Raw genomic sequence first — 8,056 nt, 5'->3', positions numbered from 1 at the left:
ATTGCTCAAAACAATGGAACGCGGTTCAACCACCGGTCAACCGGCAGTCGAGTTTTGAAGCTGCCCTCAAAAGTCATACAAATGGAGATATGCAAACCGATCTGTTACGCTTTTCTTTTCAGCCATTTGTACATCCGACATGTCAGCAATAGCGGACGTGCACTACGAACCTCTTATAGACGAGCTCGTTACTTTTAATGCGCAATCCACGATAGAGTATATAACATTAAACCTTGCAGAAAATATAACTATTGACAAAGACAAATACTTGGATGTATGTCTCAAAAACGCTACAGCGGGTACACTTGGATCATTGCAATGTACTACTGTTATAATTGGCGATTGTGATAGTAAGTATTAGTATATTTCCTCGATATATTTTGATTCCTAACCTACCTTCCGCTTGGATCAGAAGGATTTACTTAATATCTAAATCCGCTGGAACCGGTATCAAGTTCACGACTGAAGGAGAGAAAACAGATATCTAGCGTTACCTTCGAGAACTATCAACACTGCATTTTGTTGATGTTTAATTGTGAAAGTGTTATACATAATTCTATACATAATTCCTTGATTAATTCGGCTCTGGATGTTGTGTTTTTATGCTCATTCTTCTCTCATTTTCTTTAATATCATCATCATCGTCGTCGTCGTCATTATCATATTTTTTTTCATTTGCTGTCTTGTTTTCTTCTACTCCATCTTCGTGTCCAGTAAATTCTCCCTTTTCTGCACTTCATTGTTCAGTTCTTATCTTTCTTTGTTGTTTCCTTATTTGTTTCTTTTGTTCTGATCATATCTGTCACCATTTAAAAAATATTTTTCATACAAACCACAATAACTGTTTTAGCCATAGTCTTGATATCCAAAGTGTTGATGCCCATACTGAATAATGAACATTCAATTATTTTGTAATAACATTATTCTTCTATTGTAGCCGAACACAGTTTCTGCCAAGCGGTGTACTATGTTGGCAGTAATGGCACAGTTGATCTGGATATCACTCGGTTTGGTTTTACGGATGTCGAGTCCATATTGGGTAAGTGAAGGTACAATTATGATTTTGTTTGGGACATGCATGTTACGTTTCCACCCATTGCTCTTTAGTATACACCAGTCACAAAAAGAAGCTCGTCAGTTATATTCATCCTTGTTGTTCAATAACTTGACAAATTTAGATTATTCTGAAATATACATTTTTGTTAATTGGACTTTGCTTTCTCATTTGACACCCTGTTCGTGAAAAACGAACAAGAATTGACCAAGATATACGCCTCCAAAGCCTCAAACCCAAAAAAGAAAAGTTGCATTTTCAATGGGAACGCATCGTTGTATTGCACACAAGCACCACGGGCCAATCAATAAAGCACACAGTGTAACAGGCACAATTGAATCGTTAAAATTACAACTTTTCATTTTGGGGTTTGAGAGTTTGTGGCGCATATCTTGGTCAATTCTTGTTCAATGTTCACGAACAGGGTGTCAAATGAGAAAGAAAAGTCCAATTAACAAAATGTATATTTCAGAATAATCCAAAATTATCAAGTTATTGAACAGCAAGGATGAATATAACTGACGAGTTTCTTTTTGTGCCTGGTGTATATAAACAAATCTAGGTTAAGCAGGTGCGTAGCCAACTTTCTTGATCTGGGGGGAGGGCAAAATATTTTTTTTGACGAAAACAATTGCAGTTGCATCATATACTGGTTTTGTTTTTTACACTATTTTTGCTCCTGATCAGGAGAAAAAGGGCCGCCTTACAGTGACGATGTTTTTGTATTTTACACTACTTTGACCCATGATCAGGGTGAATTTTGGTGGAAAAGGGGCTCTTTGCATCTTTTCTTTTCCTTTGCCGTGCAGATTTTTTATCTTTCATTTTGTTGTCAGAGGGATATTATTTTCTTTTATTTTTTGTCAGAGGGGAGCACTCTGCCCCCTGCCCCCCCCCCCCCTTGGCTACGCTGCTTGTTAAGAGGGAAGCGTATTTCTTTATGAAGTTTCAGAAAGAATTTAATATTAAATTTGAGTTGTTGGTTGGCTCTTTAGTTTATAAACATGTGTGGAAAACTGACTATACTTTGATCAGCTCGTAATCGCCGGGCCCAATAACAACTCGGATTATTATCAAAATATTTTGAATATTTTTGTGACATCTTGCCAGAAGCATCACGAATTATAAATCTAAGTCATATTCTTTGTCTACTTCCTTTAACACACAAAATATAGACCAGACAGGTCAACTAATACCACTCTTATAAACGTGGGTCTAATTCTCGGCGTAGTGATAACATTTTCCGCCTATGATTACGAGCTGATCAAAGTATACATTCACTTGATAACGAAAAGACTTACTGTGTTAGAATAGGTCGGGCAACTCTATCAGATTTTGGCAGTGAATGCAATAATCATATGGTGATACTCCACCCCTTGATAAATTTGTGATTATTGTTGCATTTTTCTCAAAAAATAATAACACACAGGTAACAAAAGTTATATATATTATAGGGCGGTAGGGAACTACACTGGAATTTCAGTAACTCAAGACAAGCGGTACATTATTTATGATAAGAAAAGAGGTACCGTTAGAATGTACCTCATTTCCTCATTAACGTTTACAATTTACACGGTTTAGTGGCACATGATTGTTCCCAAAAGGCTAAATAAATATACGAATGAATTATCGGACAAAAAACTGCCTGTTTAACCCCATGAGAACTACCTGCCGATTGGTCAAAAAGAAGTTTTCATTATCAATTGGTCCAATCAGCAACATTGTTAGAAAAATTTCACCACACAAAAAAGATTGGGGTGAATTATTTGCAAAGCTCCATTCTGATTGGTGATTAAAATAAAGATATCCTGTAATTGACTTATCAGAGGCAATGTCAGATCGGCAGGTAGTGTTCAGGGGGTTAACGTTTAATGAAACATTTTTTTTTACAGATGTGTGGACCGAAGACGGCACAGCATTGAGTGACAAAGATTATATCGAGATACAAAACGCGACGATCAGTTTTGCTCCTGGAGACAAAAACAATACAATCACCATTGATATACTTGAAGATAAACTATGTAATTGGAAAACACCTGTACAATTCAAGGTGTGTCTGGGCAATCCGTCAAAGGGAGTTATTACCGGTGTCAAATGCGCTGTTGTTGTTATTGAAGATACTAGATGTGAGTATATATATAATGACCAGTTCGCGTCTGAAATTCTGAAATCTAGCCAGAAAATGCCGTACTGCGCAGGTCGGCAACAAATCACGGCACGCCTTTGCCCTGACGTCAGACATGTTCTTTTTATCTCCGTCTTTCATTATATAATGAAAGACAAAGATAAAGATAATTTATCGCGTCTGACGTCACCTGTCAATCAAACTCGAGCACGGTTTGTTTACAAGTGTCGTGATGATGACTTGCTGAACGCGGATTTATAACATACTGCAGTTACTGTCCGTTTTCCTATACACAATACACAGTGCTCTTTCCCATTGACGCGTGACCTTTACAAATAGCCCTACGTTAAAAGTATGGGGATATGACTAGTTAACGTCGCTGTGTGAAAAATAACCGGCCAATATTAGAAGTACTCTTCTAAAGTTCTAGAAAATATAGTTTTTAACATGTCCTAAATTTTAGCTAATTTAGATGTTTGGAAATATTCGTACTTTGGTGTTTTAGTTAATGTTATAGGTAATAGTACATTGCCTAGTTAACGTCGCTGTGTGAAAAATAACCGGCCAATATTAAAAGTACTCTTCTAAAATTCTAGACAATATAGTTTTGTAACATGTCCTAAATTTTTAGCTAATTTAGGTGTTTGGAGGGGTCGTACTTTTGTGTTTTAGGAATGATATGTAAACGACAGATAACACCAAAAATATGAAGAAATTATTTCCAAACCGTGTTAAGTCAACAATCATTATGTTGCTCATTTTCAAGAATGCTGGTTTACAAAAAGCACGCCATTGTCTCATTTCGTGAACAAAAGTACACATACCATTGTTTCCTTTCGTTTCCTTTATAATCGGTTACCCAACTGAAACTATAATACCAGCATATCCCTGATAATACAAACTTTATTGCGATATCGCACATGAAAACAGTCACATGTGCACAGCCAGAGAAGATCCGATTTAATCAGTTGAGCTGTTTCAATGAGTGTTATCTTGGTTTAATAGCTTCTAATGGGGTTAAGTCCTGCAAAGGTCGAGATGAATTCTACTGTAGACATGACTGCATCATGACCGGGCGTCTTATTGTTAATTTTGCACCTTTTGACGTGCAAACCATCTCAAAAGTTAGGTATTTATAGTAGGAAACTTTCTTTGGTGAAGGCACCATGTCCACAATGCCTAGAAAAACTGCTTTTTGCCTTGTAAAAGTACGGACTTTTTCGCCATTTGCTGCTATTCCTTTTCTCCGATCAGCACCAGATAGATCGGTCTTCCTTTTACGCGCTGATTAACCTGTGTAAACCAATCAAGGATCGTAATTGATCCTCATTATAATGAGGTACCGCGCAGACTCCGAGTATAAGACGAAGAATATTCGATGTCTACGTTATTTTATCTATTCTCATTCTATTTCCAGTAATGTTTAACTTATAACGAATGTTTGATGACGTAAAATCGATATTTATATCTAGTGGAAATATATTATCGATTTTACATTCATCAAACATTCATTTGAAGTTAAGGGTATACGATGTATTGTTGGTCGAAGCAGCAGAAAAAAGTAGTTCACAGCATCTTGCGAATGGTAGTGAGCTTTCAAAAAGTGCATTGCTCAATTCATAGCGAGCGTGTAGAAGAATTCAAATATCACAGATATACATTTGTAGGTCCTGTGGTTCTTGAGTTATGTTGTAAAGAGGGCTGAAACAACAACACTTTTGTAAAACGTACATAACTCATCAACAACAATAATAATAATTAAGCAAGTTTTCAAAGTATATGATTTGTAGAATGAACTGTTGCAAAACACCAAAGTGGTATTTTTCAATAATACATTGATTCAGATAATGAAAATCGATTTCTTTTTTGGCTGCTTCGACCAACAATACCTCGTATACCCTTAAACAATATTAGAAATATAACTGGTAAACAATTAAATAACGAAGGCTAGCCATGGTACATCGAATATTCTACATCCACTAAAAGTTTGTAGCGGCCTTAGTATTCTTATTATAGATCCGAAATTTAAAATGTTGTAAAAACTTCGTTTGAACAAAATTATAGTTAGATGTTAGTTTGATGTTTCACCTTACGTGTGCGATGTGATTCTTAAAAGCAGATAATATATAAGGTAAAAAATGTAAGCAAGAACAGCATTCGTCATGAAGCATGATTCGAGTTGCCAGCCCTAATAGCCATACCGTAAACGTTCGCCTAATGGCGCACCTGGGCTCCTTTGCCTTGGGGTAAATTTCATGCACAAATAGAGAGCTCCCTCCTCTAAAAATCCCATCAAGAATTAAGGATACATGCCCTTATTTGCGGGTGGGATTTTTATGGGAGGGCACTTTTAGTTTGTGTCCATAGTTCAAGTTATGTCAAGGGAACCCATAGCGCCATTAGGCGAACGTTTACGGTATTAGCATATCGGTGAACGTGATTCTCATGATCTTCGTTTTCTTCCTGACATCATTATCTTCAGCTTGTTGTTAGTTTTTCTTTCTGTTTTTATTAATTTTATTATTTCTTGTCTCATATAGTTCATCGTGCCATTGCTTGTAGACACGTCTCAAAGTCACTTTTTCTTGTTTTAATTTGCACCATGTCTTTGTTTTTCAACAGCGGAGGTCAAGTTTGGGATGGAAATGTATTCTGTTACAGAAAAAAAGAAAACTGTGGCAATAACAGTTTGTAGGGAAGGCTACCTCGGAAAACCTGCAAGTTTTGGTCAGTTAACGTCATGCTTTTTGCAAATAAATATATATAATTTGAACTAAAGTGCGATTTTAATATGTAAAAACATGCTCTAGATGCATTTCAAGACAATTATGCTGCATTATTATTGAAATATATCATGTCTAACCAAAAACATCAACTGTACCTCCACACTGGACACGTATATTAATGTTTAAGATTTGACTTGAATGGAGACGTGATTTTTATTGAATGTGAGGTGTTTTTTACTTGTAGGTAAGGTATATCTTGACATTTTCTTCACAAGTCATGCCTTACATTTAGTATCCATTCAAACTCTTTCCTACGATTTCCATGCTTGAGTGACGGTGAGCGTAGGATGCAGTGGCGGCGCCAGGAATTTTTTTCCGGGGGGCATTGAGGGGGCAAAGTGAATTTCAGGGGGGGGGCAAAATCAACAAATTTTGCGCAAAATTACCGCAAAAATGGGGGTAAGAGTTCTGACGGGGGGTGCCCTTTCTTGCCCCTTGTGGCACCACCACTGGGCTTATGATGGTTAAAAGAATTACAATGCGCTGGAAATGGTCCAGAGCTCACCGATCGCGACGTACAAGTTAAGAGAGCGCAAAACCAACGCTGATTATTATTGCTTGATTGATTTGTCAACAGATGTATACACTTTTGATTATACTGCTCACGGACATGAAGATAACAGTAATGAAGATAGTGGCGGTAACAGTGGCGGTAACAGTAATCAAGATAGTAACAGTGGCGGTAACAACAGTGGCGGTAACAGTAATGGAGATGATGATGATTATGATGACTACGATCCACTAATCCGTCGAATAATCTTCCGGGAAGGTGAATGTAAATATACATTCCATGTTGTTATCAACAACAAGGATCGTGATTTGGAGCCATTGGAGAGCTTCAGGATGGGTATCCGTAATGTGGAGGGCGCTGCAATTGGCATGCCTGATGTGGCCAAGATCTTCATCGAAAATGACGATGGTAATTAAAATACAAAGATAACTAGTTTGCACAAAACATTGCCGTTTATCTTGTGACTTTCAAATCGGTGGCACTGTAAAAGTAACTAGTGTTATTGCAATTCATAAGATCAGTTTTTGATAGAGACGAAAATGCATTATATTAGCCTATTTTTTACTCATTTAATTTCTGCAGCACCAAAGTACACCAGTAAACAAGTTTATCAATATTTATCTGTGTCGATCGGTGCTTCATTTAATGCGGCACAGCTTGCATGGATTGATGAAATCAATCAAGCAGATCCTCTAGACTTACATGTAGACAAACTGGCTTTTGACTCTCTGAACTGCCGCCATTTCTTTATTTCACGTTCTTTTTCATCCATTTTTATTGAGATACCCTGTAATAATAATGACACCTTGAAATACATTGGTCTAAACCTGAATTTATACTCTATCGCTGAGCGACGAGCGATTGGTATTTTACCAATAGGGTAGCTCGCCTTTCCCAACGCAACAAAAAGCGAGCTACCTCATTGGCTAAAAACCAGTAGCTGTCACTAAGCGATGTGGTATAAATTCATCTTTAGTGTAGTGAAAAGTGCTTTTCAAAAAAGTTTGAATCTGTTTTTGAGGTCACTTGATCTGTACAAGAATGTGTTAGGGTGGTACAACAAATCAATTAACGCTTATAATTTCTATCATATTGTTCTCCGCACATCCCAGCAATGTTCGCTTTTGGTGATGAACACTACACCGTAGGAGAAGCAATGGGAGAAGTAGAAGTAAGGGTCGTGAAGTCTGGATCCCTCAGAGAACGAAGCGTTATGTGTAAGTGTAACGGATTGGTCTTGAAATCCAAGTGTTTCTTTCTTTCTTTCTTTCTTTCTTTCTTTCTTTCTTTCTTTCTTTCTTTCTTTCTTTCTTTCTTTCTTTTCTTTCTTTCTTTCTTTCTTTCTTTCTTTCTTTCTTTCTTTCGTTCTTTCTTTCTTTCTTTCTTTATTCCTTCATCAGGCAACACGTCCCCTGCTATGTTGTCTTCAATCAAACACGTACATTCTGCAATAAGTTCCATCGAAAACATCGAGTGCCTCTGGAATAATAATAGATCCTTTGCATTTTTTTCCTTCTGTATATTAATTAATTATCAAATTGCTCCTCTAAGCATAAACTTATGCTTTTCGTGGATGACAC

The sequence above is a fragment of the Amphiura filiformis genome, chromosome 2 (genome assembly GCF_039555335.1).
Source record: "Amphiura filiformis chromosome 2, Afil_fr2py, whole genome shotgun sequence".
Classification (NCBI taxonomy): domain Eukaryota; kingdom Metazoa; phylum Echinodermata; class Ophiuroidea; order Amphilepidida; family Amphiuridae; genus Amphiura; species Amphiura filiformis.
The sequence above is the reverse complement of the archived record's forward strand: the minus strand, read 5'-3'. Positions refer to the sequence as shown.